At 37.5% G+C, this 14,026-nt stretch overlaps 1 non-coding gene across 1 annotated transcript; it reads right to left on the reverse strand.

Annotated features, from left to right (window-relative positions):
- Positions 1-830: 830 nt before the first annotated feature.
- LOC113868202 lies at positions 831-935 on the reverse strand. Its single transcript, XR_003505228.1, has one exon. It is a non-coding gene; the product is annotated as a small nucleolar RNA R71 (small nucleolar RNA).
- Positions 936-14,026: the final 13,091 nt, after the last annotated feature.

Genomic DNA, 14,026 nt, shown 5'->3' on the forward strand with positions numbered 1-14,026 from the left:
CCGGGGAAATTAGAGTTTCAATATCATTAGTAACATAAGAATAGCTAGATTGAGTATTTTGTTCTCTGAATTTCTGTAGTAGTAGTCTGTAGTTAGACATTTTGTCCGTTCTGCATAATTCTGCAACTTTTAAACTTGTGTTTCAATTATTTTTACTGATATTTGCTGCATAATTTTCGTGGTGCAGTTCTGAATACTAACGTGTAGTTTACTTTTGCTTCATTTTGAATTAATTGTATATGCGTGGCAAAAACAAAAACAAATCAACTCTAGTCTTTGATCCTGACATAGACATAACCTTAAGAAGATTGAGAAAAGAGTCTAGAGCAGAAAAAGCCATAGGGAGTGATAGTGAGTTAGAAGCTGTCCATTCTCCAGAATTCTCAGAGTAATCCTAGAGTGAAAAGAACACCTACATCTTTGAGACAACTAAATTCAGAAATAGAGATGGCAGAACAAAATAGAATTAGAACATTAGGGGACTATGCAATTCCTAACATGCAAGGTTTTAACTCTTCTATAATCAGGCCAACTATTCAAGCCAACCATTTTGAGATTAAACCTGCTTTATTACACTTAGTCCAACAAGATCAGTTTTCTGGTGGAAATTCTGATGATCCTAACTTACATATTTCAAATTTTTACAGCTATGTGACACCATAAGAATAAATGGGGTTAGTGAAGAAGCCATCAGACTGAGACTATTTCCTTTTTCCTTGAGAGATAGAGCAAAATGCTGGTTACAAGCTCAACCACAAGGAAGCATCACAACCTGGACAGAACTTGTGAATAAGTTTTTAACCAAGTACTTCCCTCCATCCAAAGCTGCTAAGCTGAGAGGAGAAATTACATCCTTTGTGCAGCAAGAAGGAGAATCATTGTATGAAGCTTGGGAAAGATACAAAGAATGCTAGAAGGTGTCCACATCATTGTATTCCAGATTGGATGCAATTGGAAACTTTTTATAATGGGATGAATGCAGTAACAAGAACAATGGTGATGCTGCTGCTGGAGGTTCATTAAATACAAAGTCCTTAGAAGAAGCTCAAAGGATTATTGACATGATGGCATCTTCAATGTATCAAATTCAAACTCAAGGAATCAAGGAAGAAACTCTGGTCATGAACTAAAGTTCTGGAAAACTTTTCTTGCCACAAAATCAGCTACAAAATCAAATGTTTTCAAACAATTAGCTGCCTTAACAAAACAAATCAACAATCTGCAAACAGGGAGTATGCCTACCAGTCAGCTAAGTTGTGATTTTTTGTGGAGGAAACCATGCAAATGGTGCATGTGAGGCATCCATAAGTGAACCACAAGAGCAAGTGAATTATATGAATAATTTTCAGAGACAACAACCATCATATCCCCCTGGATTTCAATTTTCGAATAATAGAACTCAGCAGTATTCTAATTGGAATAAATCAATATTCTGCTGCAAAGAATTCTAATTCAAATTTGCCTTTTTCTAATGCAGGTTCAGCAACACAACAGCCTTATTTTCAGAGGAATTCATCCACTCAACCTCAAGGAAATTAAAAATTTTCCAGACCTATGAATGAAAGGTTGACTGAGATGGAAAGACTATGCTGCAATTCATGAAGGTGACTCAAACAAGCTTCAAAAACCAAGAAGCTCCATGAAGAAACTAGAAACACAGATCGGACAAATAGCTGAACAAATATCAAGCAGGGATGAAGGAAGATTTCCAAGCAACACAGTAATCAATCCTAAAGAGCAATGTAAGCCATAACTACAAGGAGTGGAGCTGTAGTTGCAAGCCCTAAACAGCAGAAAAGAAAGGAATGATGCAGAGAAAGAAACATTGAACAAGATCTGCAACAAGGAAATTTTAAGCTATTGAAGAAAGACCATTCAGAAGAAAAAGAAAAAGTTCCCATGAATTCTGAAAGGAAAACCAAAAAGCAACTCTTTGAAGAAGCTTGTAAGCCAATAGACCCAGAAAAATACAAGAGGCTGCCTTATCCTCAAAGAGTCCAAAATCCTAAACAAGAGGAACAATTTGAAAGGTTTATGAATGTCTTTAAGAAATTACAAATTAACATTCCTTTTGCAGAAGCTTTGGAGCAAATGCCTTCATATGCAAAGTTCATGAAAGAACTACTTTCCAGAAAAAGGAAGCTAGAGCATGACAAAACAGTACCTTTGACAGAGGAGTGCAGTGCCATTCTCAAGAGAAAGCTTCCTCAAAAGTTGAAAGATCCTGGATCATTTAGCATTCCTTGTGAAATAGGAAACTGCACTGTGGGAAGAGCATTGTGTGACTTGGGAGCAAGCATAAATCTGATGCCATTAGCTGTTCTACAGAAACTTGGCATAGAGGAAGTGAAGCCTACCAACATTACACTGCAGCTACTGATAGATCATACACTTATCCATATGGAGTTGTTGAAGATTTATTAGTTAAAGTTGACAAGTTCATTTTTCCTGCAGATTTTGTGATTCTGGACATGGAAGTGGATTCTAACATTCCTTTGATCCTAGGGAGGCCATTTCTTGCAACTGGAAGAGCTTTAATAGATGTGCAAAAAGGTGAACTTATGCTTCGAGTTCAAGATGAGAAGGTAATATTTAATGTGTTTGAAGCTTTAAAATATCCAGTTGAAGATAATACATGTATGAAGATAGATATACAGGATACTTTCATTACACAACATTATATGAAAGAATTTGATGAAATTGCTGTGTTAGAAGAGATAATATCTGCAGGGAATGACAAATTGAAACTCTGAATGAAGAAGATATCATGGAATGCAGCAGCAACTAGAAGCTCTGCCAATTCAAAAACCTGCAGAAAATTAGTGAAAGAAGAGCTGAAAAGGATGCTAAAGAAGAAGAAAAGCAAAGGCTAGAACTGAAACAACTCCCTTCACACTTGCGGTATGCATTTCTGGATGAGAATCATGAAAATCCAGTCATCATCAACAATGAACTTAAGGAAGAACAAGAGGAAAAATTGCTCAGAATTTTGAGAGAACACAAATCTGCAATTGGCTGGAGTATTGCAGATCTGAAAGGTATAAATCCCTCATTTTGTAAGCACAGAATTTTATTTGAAGAGAATGTTAAACCTGTTGTGCAGCCACAAAGGAGGTTAAACCCAGCCATGAAAGAGGTAGTTAAAAAAGAGGTCATAAAGCTGTTAGATGCAGGAATAATATACCCAATTTCTGACAGCAATTGGGTAAGTCCAGTCCAAGTTGTTCCAAAGAAAGTGGTATGACAGTGGTACCTAATGAAAAGAATGAACTTATCCCTACTAGGACTGTGACTGGATGGAGAATGTGCATAGACTATAGAAAATTAAATGATGCAACCAGAAAAGACCATTTCCCACTACCATTTTGCAGATCAAATGTTAGAAAGACTTGCTGGACATTCATTTTATTGTTTTCTTGATGGGTATTCAGGATATAATCAAATAGCTGTAGATCCTTTAGATCAAGAGAAAACTGCATTTACATGTCCATTTAGAGTCTTTGCATATAGGAGAATGCCATTTGGTTTGTGTAATGCCCCTGCCACTTTCCAAAGATGCATGCTTTCTATTTTTTCTGATATGGTAGAAAACATCATAGAAGTGTTCATGGACGATTTCTCTGTTTTTGGTGATTCTTTTGATGATTGTTTAGCTAATCTATCCACTGTTTTGCAGAGATGTCAAGATACTAACCTTGTGTTAAATTGGGAGAAGTGTCATTTCATGGTACAAGAAGGCATTGTCCTTGGTCATAAAATTTCAGAGAAAGGAATGGAGGTGGACCAAGCTAAAATAGAAGTCATTAGTAAATTGCCTCCACCTGTCAATGTTAAGGGAGTTAGAAGTTTTCTAGGACATGCTGGTTTTTATAGAAGATTCATAAAATATTTTTCCAAGATTGCTAAACCCTTGAGTAATTTACTTGTAAAAGATGCAGATTTCATATTTGATGATAATTGTTTGCATGCATTTTCTGTTTTAAAAGAGAAACTGATTTCTGCACCTATTCTTGCAAAACCAAATTGGAAATTACCTTTTGAACTCATGTGTGATGCAAGTGATAGTGCAGTGGGTGCTGTTTTAGGACAGAGGAAAGATAGGAAATTACATGCTATCTATTATTCAAGCAAAGTGTTAACTCCTGCACAAGTGAATTACACAACAACAGAAAAAGAACTTTTAGCTGTTGTACATGCTTTTGATAAGTTCAGATCATATTTAATGGGTTCAAAAGTGATTGTATACACTGATCATGCTGCTCTTAAATATCTTTTGACAAAACAGGATGCAAAGCCCAGATTATTAAGATGGATTCTACTCCTCCAAGAATTTGAGCTAGAGATCAAAGACAAAAAAGGGAAAGAAAACAGTGTTGCTGACCACTTGTCAAGATTACCACTTGAAGTCATACCATTTGGAGTGGAACAAATTAAAGAAGAATTTCCAGATGAAAGCCTATTCAAGATCGAATCACAGCCCTGGTTTGCTGATATAGCCAACTTTAAAGCTACACACCATGTTCCAAATTGGATGAATTGGCAGCAGAGAAAAAAATTCTTCCATGATAGCAAATATTATGTTTGGGAAGATCCACTACTATTCAAAATTGGAATAGATGGATTGCTGAGAAGGTGTATACCAGAGGAAGAGCAGCAAGATGTTTTGTGGCATTGCCACAGTTCATAATATGGAGGACATCATGGAAGTTCAAGAACAGCAGCAAAATTTTTGCAATCTGGTCTTTTCTGGCCAACTTTGTTCAAAGATGCTAAGAACTATGTGGAAAGGTGTGATAGATGCCAAAGAATGGGGAATATATCTAGAAAACATGAGATGCCATTACAAAATATACTTGAAGTAGAATTGTTTGACATGTGGGGAATAGACTTCATGGGTCCTTTCCCTACCTCATTCTCGAATGAGTACATGCTTGTAGCAGTGGACTATGTGTCCAAATGGGTGGAAGCAATTCCTACCAGAACCAATGATGCTAAGACTGTTATTGCATTTATCAAAAAGAACATTTTTTCAAATTTTGGAGTGCCCAGAATTCTGATAAGTGATGGAGGAAGCCATTTCTGCAACAAATATCTAGAATCAGTCCTAGAGAAGTATGGAGTAAAGCATAGAATAGCTACACCCTATCACCCTCAAACAAGTGGTCAAGTGGAGGTCTCCAACAGAGAAATAAAACAGATTTTGGAGAAAATAGTTAGTAGTTCAAGGAAGGACTGGTCTAAGAAAGTGGATGATGCTTTGTGGGCATATAGGACAGCTTTCAAGACACCAATTGGCATGTCTCCTTATCAATTAGTATATGGAAAAGCCTGCCATTTACTAGTGGAACTAGAACATAAAGCTTTTTGGGCTGTGAAATGGTTGAATTTTGATCAAGTGAGTGCAGGAAATAAAAGATTGTTACAGCTGCATGAATTAGACGAGTTTAGACTCAATGCATATGAAAATGCCAAAATATATAAGGAAAGGACCAAAAAGCTGCATGACAAGTTTATTCTAAAAAGAGATATAAAACCTGGGCAGTCTGTTTTGCTTTTTAATTCAAGATTGAGATTGTTTTCAGGGAAATTAAAATCTAAGTGGTCTGGACCTTTTGTGGTGAAAGAAGTATTTCCATATGGTGCTGTACTAATAGCAGATCCAAAGGATGGGAGAGAGTTCAAGGTGAATGGACAAAGACTAAAAATCTATCATGGAGGTCAGATTGAGAAAGTCCAAGTACGCTTGAAATTGGTTCCTCTTGAGTGAGGAACAACTAATGTCAAGCTAGTGACATTAAAGAAGCGCTTTGTGAGAGGCAACTCACATTTCTAACCCAAATTAACTTTTCTGCATTAATTTTGAATTAACAGGGTTCATAAGAAATCAAAAGTCTGCACTTTTCATCTTGGTTACCTTGCTGAATTTGATGTTTGGAATAAATCTGGTGGCTGAAACAAGAATGCAGATTGGAATTAATTAGAATGCTTAAAGTTCTTGTACAGTCTGAATAATAGTTATCAAATTCTGCAAATTCTCTGAAAAAATACAAAGTTCTGCATCATACTCATCATATTCTGTAAATTTGATACAAAAGGTAAATTTTGAAGCATGTTAAATCTGTCATTTGTAGTGAATCTGATAAATATAATTGGACTTCATGCTATAATGTGTTATGGAAAAGTCAGAATTGCATTGTGAATATGTTAAGCAGAAATTCTACAGAATTCAGCCTTGGATGAATGTTGCATATGTAATTAAAGGTGAACATGATGAGGGAAATAGGTATTTTATATGGTGAGTGTGTATTGGAATGATTATGATTTGTTAAGTGAGCCAATTAAAGTTTGGAGAACTTGGATTGATGAAAGGAATCACTCTTTTGCAGGAAAGCAATCAAGCAGAGATGGAATTCTGAGATTTCCCCTCTGGAACAATCACTCTCGCTGATGAGAGTGATAACGCAGAGGCAGATGAGAAAAACACACTCTCTGGATCACTTCCTTTCCTTGTCAAGAGTGATAACGCGCAGGTAAGTATAGAATATTTCATAGCGCGTTACTCCTTTTACTGATAAAAGTAACTACGCTCAAGCAATAAGCTTGCGCGTTATCACTTTGCCCAGCAATAGTGATAACGCGCATTGCATTCAAAATTTTCAAGTTCTCTGGAACACTCACTCTGTTCGACAAGAGTGACAACGCAGAATTTTATTCACAAGGGAACGTTCACTTCTCACTTAAAAAGTGGGCACGTGCACACGCGTGACCCCAAATTCCATATAAAGGAACCACGCTCACATCCATTTAAACCTAAATCCCATTTCCCTCTGAATTTCTCTGACTTTCAATCTTTCGTGAAGCAACCAGCAAGCAATTTCTCCCTCTTTTTCATTATCCTTCACATTTTTGAAGCTCCAGGTACGCTCTCTGCATTCTCTGAAATTGTATTTAGGGTTTTTCTTTGCTGCAACTCTGGAAAAATGTCAAAAATGGCAAATGGGGAAATATCTTGAGCGTAATTGATATAAGTAACTTTAAATACTGTGAATAGGGTTTCAAAGTCATTCAATCTCCTCTGTTAACATATGCACATCTGCATTATGCGAAAAAATCTGAAAATGACTTTGAAAGAAATAGAAATATTCCAGTTGCCATCAGCAAAAATACTCCTTGCATGCAATATTTGAATGTTGATGTCTGAACTGAGTTGTATGGAATAAGTTACTGTTGTATATTGCACTGCATGATTGTACAGATACCATACTGATAGTTCTGCATTAAACTGATCTTTAGTCTTTGATGATAATGAATGAGTGCACTGTCCTAATTGTATGTGATTCAAAGAAACAATAGGCAATATTCTGGATGAATTTTACTGACAGAAGAAAATTTCTTTTAGGAACCATTAGTAGTTGAAATTTGGTTGAAAATTGTGATTCTTTTTCTTCATTCTTGGTGAAATTGTGAACTTTGAGTTTACAAATTATGAAGGCCAGTTAAAAATCCCCTGAATATGGTTTGATTAATTTTGTACCTAAGTTCTGGTGTATCTGAAAAGTTAAGAGAGCATGTAAAAAAAAATATATGTTGATGACCTATAATAGCATCTATGTGTTAACCTGATGTGCTTTGAGAGTGTGCACTCTAAACTACAAATTTAAAGGTTTAACCAATTTTGACTGTGATTGCTTAGTAATTTGCAATAGTGCTTGTGTATTGATATGATTACATTCTCATGACAGCAACTAATTGTAAATAGATACATACTACAAGTTGGAATTCTGCACATGGATTGATTGAAATTATCTAGTAAAGAGATGTATATTGTCACAATTCTGTGTCTTGAATTTTAAACTGTCAAATTACTTGCTTGTTTTTGCAGTCACTTCAAAATGGTCAGAACTTCTTTGAATACACCAGTTGGACCTTCTAAGAAGACCAAAGCTGGATCTGCCAGCAACACTCCAAGAAAGAGATCTATCAGGAATCTGCAAGCTGGAACAGCCAGGAATTATTCAACCACTAAAAGAGCAAGAACTGATGGTGTCTCACCTTCCTCGCCCATTGAAATTGCTGACCCTCCTCAGCCAAGTGTAACCACACCTGCAACCTCATCACCACCTCAGCCAACCAGAAGAAATGCTCCTTCTACCTCTACCTATACTGATCATGATCCAAGGTTCAGGAGTATAGCTCACGAAAATTATTTCAAGGCATATATTCTGAGGAGGAAGATTGTCCCAGATAGAGCCTTTGAAATTGCTGAAGGTAACTACCCTGAGTACTTAGAAGAAATTCAGAAAAGGGGATGGGACAACTTCTGCTCTTTGGCTGACAAAGGTTGGAGAGAAATTACACAGGAGTTTTATGCAAATGCAATGCGGTTCAAGGGAGACCAAATTCCCAAATTTCACACAATGGTCAAGGGTATGAGGGTGGATTTCACTGCTGCCAACATCAATCGGGTGTTGGAAATTTACACTGAAAGACAACCTGGGCAGATGGACTTCACTGACTTTAAGAATAGTCAAGACAAGGATTATATTGAAATCCTGCACAGAATTGGAAGGCCAGGCACAACTTGGCAGCTGAACCTCGCCCAGAAACCCAAGTGCATCACCACCAAGAACCTACTACCATTTGCTAAAGTCTGGAGTACCTTTCTATTGAATTCTTTCATGCCAGTCAAGCATAGTTCAACCCTGGCAGTAAAGAGGGCTGAATTATTGTTTGCTATTGTTAATGATATGTACATTGATGCAGGGGAAGTAATTAGTGAATGTATCTTAAATATTCTGAAAACAAAAAGAGATTCACTAGCCTTTCCCTCATTAATCACTTTACTTTGTGAGGATGCAGGGGTTGAAGTTGGAGACTACCAAGAGAAAATCATATCTACTCCCCCTATCTCTGTCTCAATGGTAAAGGAAATCTATGCCACCACCTCCTGCACTTCAGCTGCACCTATCCCTACTCAGTTCAGAAAGGAGAAACCAATGAAGATGAAGGACATCCTACATCTTTTGGTTGAAAGGCAAAATCAATTGGCTGAACGACAAACTGAGCTCCACAACAGTTTGAAGGCAGGAACCATGCTAGTGGAATGTGTATTGATGAATCTTGGTCAGAAGATGGGAATGACCAAAGATGAACTTTATCACACACCAGACTTGGCTGAGAATGCTCAATGTCTACGCTCATCAGTTTTTAAAGACTTGCCAATATACAAGACTCATTTTCCACAGCCAACTGAAGAAGTGGTGGAGGAAGAAGAAGATGAGGAGGATGAGGAAGAAGATGAAGATGAAATTTCTGATGAGGAGGATGCTCAAGATGACTAGTTTAGGATTTTTGTTTTCTTTTCTGTTAATTCGAATTTTCTCTTGATGGTCTTGTAATTAAGTTTCAAACTTTTTGGTTTCATTTTAGAATTTGGATTTGTAATTTGCACACTTGGTATATTTTGGTTTCATGCTAATTCTGAACAAAAGTTTTGAACACACATTAATTCTGCAGAATTCAATCCCTTTTCACTTGATAATTGATGGAATTTTTGGTGTTTTGTGCAGAAAATGTCACAACCACACAACACTCACACACCTTGGAAGCTGACAGTTGCACAAGCTGCCATGAAAGGGGGGTTTCATTCTTTACCTCTTATTCATGAGTTAGCCTCACATTACACTGAATTATTCCTGAAAAACACTAAAATACTAGATTAGATAATAAATTGCTGGCTGTCAGTCAAATAAAAATGTTTGACAATTTTGTGAATTCTGTGTGAATTTCTTTTTAAGTTGTTTTTCCCATTCTCAAAATGAGATCACACTTGTATTTTCAAAAATGAGGCAGTCACCACTAGGTGCATAAATTTCTGAAAAGTGCATTGTGTTTTCATTAATCCACATGATCACTTATAATACCTAGTGAGATTTGAGCTGTCTAATTCTTTTCTTGTGTGATTAATCATATTTGGCTGTATTCTCTAGAACTTGCCCTTGTTCTTAATTGAATATGCATGCTACAGTTTTCACCCACATGATAGAGGCCATGTTTGATTATACCTAGTCAGCCTAAAGGCCTTCCTTTATGATTGAATGTCTTAGTTCACCCTTTTGAGGTTAATATCCCTTTTCTTGAAATTACCTCATTATAAAGCCTTGCCTGAAAAACCAATTTTTACCATTCAAAAGATCAAAGGCATAATGAGTTTAATCAAGAATGAGTTTTAAAACTAAGTTTTGGGTGGCATCCAGATTTTAATTGCTTGAGGATAAGCAATGTTCTAAGTTTGGGGTGGGAAATAGCATGCTATCTAAGTTGGAGTTCAACAAACCAGAAAGAAAGAACAAAAGTGCTGCAGCAAAATGAAAAAATTTATGAAGCAAAGCTGTGAAAAGAACAAAAATGTGAGTTCAAAAGAAAAGAAGTGCAGCAAAGTGCTGCAGAAAAAGAAAAAGAATATCAAAGAAGAAGATAGTGACTGAAAGCAAGAAAAGAGATGAAAACTTTGCTGCAAGAAAAACTCTGTTTGCTGCATAAGTGAGAGAATTAAGGAGGAATAATGCAGATTCAGGCTAGTTTTAAAACAAATCACTCAAAATGCCTCTGATTTTTTTGAAATTGCATGTATTGTTTTCCAATTTCTTTGATACCTACCTTAACCTTAGCCTTGTTATAACCTGAAAAAGTCCTCTAGATGTGTGATTAATTGTACTAAGCAGAGGAGATGGAGAAATTGGGCAAGCATATGGTAGAGTGCAGTGAAATTGATGATTTAGAGTGAAAACAGCACCTAAACACTGTTGAGTGATGAGAGAAACACTTCCAAGTGAGCTGTGATCATGTTGATTAATTGTACTCACATGAATTTTGATGAAATATATGAACTTAGGTAGCAATTCTTACTCAATGATGATTATGCAGTAGAAATATCATGATGAGTATTTGGATGAACAACTTGATTGAAAATTTTGCAGAAAACACAAAATTAGAAATTAGAAAAATTTGAAATAAGTAGTTTATGAACTGAATTTGAAAATGGAGGAACTTACCCTTGGTTTAGTTTGATTTGCTTGAGGACAAGCAAAAATTCAAGTTTGGGGTGGTGATGAATCCATATTTTTACTGATATTTTAGCATAATTCTAGCTCATTTAATAAGAAAAATATATGAAGAAAGCAGAAAAACTCAGAAAAAGAGAATGATTGAAAGTTTTAATTCAATTTGTAGTTATTTTCGCATTTGTAGAATTTATACTTCGTTCTTAAGGAATTTATCTTGTTTTGAAGGAATAAGCTGAGCAAAAGTCATGGAAATGGAGAATCAATGGGAAGGAAGAGGAAGAATGGCAATGCTGGACTCCAAAATACAAGAATTATGGGTTGCAGCCTGGGCGTGATCACTATTGTTAGTGAAAGTGAGCGTTGCCAGTGTGCGTTATCACTTTCGCTGGCGAAAGTGAACGTTCCAGAGAAGACTCTATTCCTGAGGAGCTGCGCGTTGTCACTCTCGCCAGCGAAAGTGAGCGTTCCAGAGGCACTTGTATCAGGACAACTTGCGCATGGTTACTATTACTCACGAAAGTGATCACGCGCAGCCCTTGACCTCCTGCGTTGCCACTATTCTGAATAAAAGTGAATGTTCCAGAGAAGCCTTCAACCCTGCAAGTTGCGCGTGGTTACTCTTGCTCTTGAAAGTGAACACGCGCACTACATAAAGCTTCTGCGTGGTTACTCTTGTGAAGAAAAGTGACAACGCGCAGAACTGGGTTTCTATAAATACCTGATTGAAGCGCGAAACTGGGATCTTTTTGCTCATTTTCTGTTTTGTTAGTTAGAGTCTCGTTGAGAGAGAGTGGAGAGAAGATTGGGGTCGAAGCTTGAAGCTCCAAGAAGAGGGATCGGATTGGAGCTCGTGGCCATGGCTGCTCTGCATTCTTCTTCATCTTCTTCTTCTTCTTTCTCTGTTTTTGTTGCAATGTGTGCTTAATTTCCCATAGTTAGGGGTTTATGGAACTCGAATTGATGTATTGATTCGACTTTATCTTCTGAACTTTAAGTTCTTGGATTAATTGAGTTGTTAATTCTGCTTTTCATGCAATCTCTGAATGAAAATTCATTTGATTAATCAAGAGGAATCTTTACCAATGGGAATTGGATTGTTTGCTTCGATCTGAATTGGCAACCAGAGTTTAGGGATTTCTTAGGGATAAGGAGACCTAATTCTGCAATCTTATAGTTCTAATTCTTAATGCAACCTGAAATTGAATCTCACCTAAGGGATTAGGGAGGTTTAGTGGATTGTTAGGGTCAATGAGTTAAGGAATTAACCTTTGGCTAGATATATGTGAAACTGATTGCCAATTATTCAATTGCTTGAATGTTCAGAGGATTTAATTGGATTGATATTGATATTCTTGTGAAGTAAATTCCTAACTATCCTTCATTGCTATTTCATTTCATCACAAATCTTATACTCTGTTTCTCTGCAATTTCTTTGCTTTAATTGCTTTGGTTTATTGCTGTTATATGTTACAAATCTCCTTCAAAAATTCGTATGGCCCAAATGGTTATAATTCTATGAAGTGGTACTTGAAACCTAAATTCCCTGTGGAGACGATATTCTGATCTTAAATTTACTCATCACTTGCTGCAGTCCTAGTGCACTTGCTAGTGTTAGATTGCGAACAACATCTCCCCTTTTGGCACTTTCTGGCGCTTTTGGACCCAAGTTCCAGTTTTGGTCTCTTTTGGTCTTTTTTTGCTTACAGGCAAAGGAAGACGTGCGAAACTCGTCTCAGGTCACTGAAACTCCTTGAATATCACTCGTAGGACTCAAAGGAAGGCTTTCACACCAGCTTCTCCCCTTCTGGCACTTTCCGGCACATTTAGACCCAAGATCCAGTTTTCGTCTCTTTTGGTCCCCTTATTCTTAACGGCAAAGGAAGACGTGCGAAACTAGTCTCAGGCCACTGAAACTCCTTGAGTATCAGTACAAGGACTCAAAGGAAGGCTTTCACACCAGCTTCTCCCGTTCTGACACTTTCTGGCGCTTTTGGACCTAAGTTCCAGTTTTGGTCTCTTTTGCTCCCCCTTTCCTTACTGGCAAAGAAGGACGTGTGAAATTTCTTGCAAGCCACTGAAACTCGTTGAATATCACTCCAAGGACTCAAAGGAAGGCTTTCTCACCACCTTCTCCCCTTCTGGCACTTTCTGGCGCTTTTGGACCCATGTTCCAGTTTTGTTCTCTTTTGGTCCCCTTTTGCTTACCGGCAAAGGAAGACGTGCGAAACTCGTTTAAGGCCACTTAAACTCCTTGAATATTATTCCTAGGATTCAAAGGAAGGCTTTCACACCACCTTCTCCCTTTCTGGCACTTTCTGGCGCTTTTGGACGCAAGTTCCAGTTTTGGTCTTTTTTGGTCCCCTTGTGCTTACCGGCAAAGGAAGACATGGAAAATTCGTCTCAGGCCACTGAAACACCTTGAAAATCAGTCCTAGGACTCAAAGGAAGGCTTTCACACCACCTTTAGACCCAAGTTCCAGTTTTAGTCTCTTTTCGTCCCCTTTTTATTTACCGGCAAAGGAAGACGTGCGAAACTCCTCTCAAGCTACTAAACTCCTTCAATATCAGTACTAGGGCTCAAAGGAAGGCTTTCACACCAGCTTCTCATCTTCTGGCACTTTCTGGCGATTTTGGACCCAAGTTCCAGTTTTGGTTTCTTTTGGTCCCCATTTGCCTACTGGCAAAGGAAGTCATAAGGAAGTCATCTCAGGCCACTGAAACACCTTGAATATCACTCCTAGGACTCAAAGGAAAGCTTTCCCACCACCTTCTCCCCTTCTGGCACCTTTAGACCCAAGTTCCAGTTTTGGTTTCTTTTGGTCCCCTTTTGCTTACCGGCAAAGGAAGACATTCGAAATTCGTCTCAGGCCACTGAAACACATTTAATATCACTCCTAGGACTCAAAGGTAGGCTTTCTCACCACCTTCTCCCCTTTTGGCACTTTCTGGCGCTTTTGGAC

This window comes from Abrus precatorius, unplaced genomic scaffold (assembly GCF_003935025.1).
Source record: "Abrus precatorius isolate BTA unplaced genomic scaffold, Abrus_2018 Scaffold5, whole genome shotgun sequence".
Lineage (NCBI taxonomy): Eukaryota > Viridiplantae > Streptophyta > Magnoliopsida > Fabales > Fabaceae > Abrus > Abrus precatorius.